General features: G+C 44.4%; 1 gene segment (V, D, J or C); it reads right to left on the reverse strand.

Moving 5' to 3' along the window:
• The window catches only part of LOC106726516, a 7740-nt gene that overhangs the window by 6510 nt on the left and 951 nt on the right, over positions 1-279 (reverse strand).

The raw sequence follows: 279 nt of genomic DNA on the forward strand, positions 1-279 counted from the left end.
TGCTGTGCCTCTGCTTCTGCATGGTGTCCACTCCTCTGGGTGCTGTGAGCATGAGGACAAGACCAGAACTGTCACCCTGTGGGTCCTTCTTTTGCAGTTTTGGGTTCACACACATTTGGGGCCCATGGTAAAACATTCACTGTTGAGTCTCAGTGGTTCTCAACCTTCCTAATGCCGCGACCCTTTAATACAGTTCCTCATGTTTTGATGACCCCCAAACATAAAATTATTTTCATTGCTACTTCATAACTGTAATTTTGCTACTGTTATGGATTGTAA

This window comes from Myotis brandtii, unplaced genomic scaffold (genome assembly GCF_000412655.1).
Source record: "Myotis brandtii unplaced genomic scaffold, ASM41265v1 scaffold2766, whole genome shotgun sequence".
NCBI classification, from domain to species: Eukaryota; Metazoa; Chordata; class Mammalia; order Chiroptera; family Vespertilionidae; genus Myotis; species Myotis brandtii.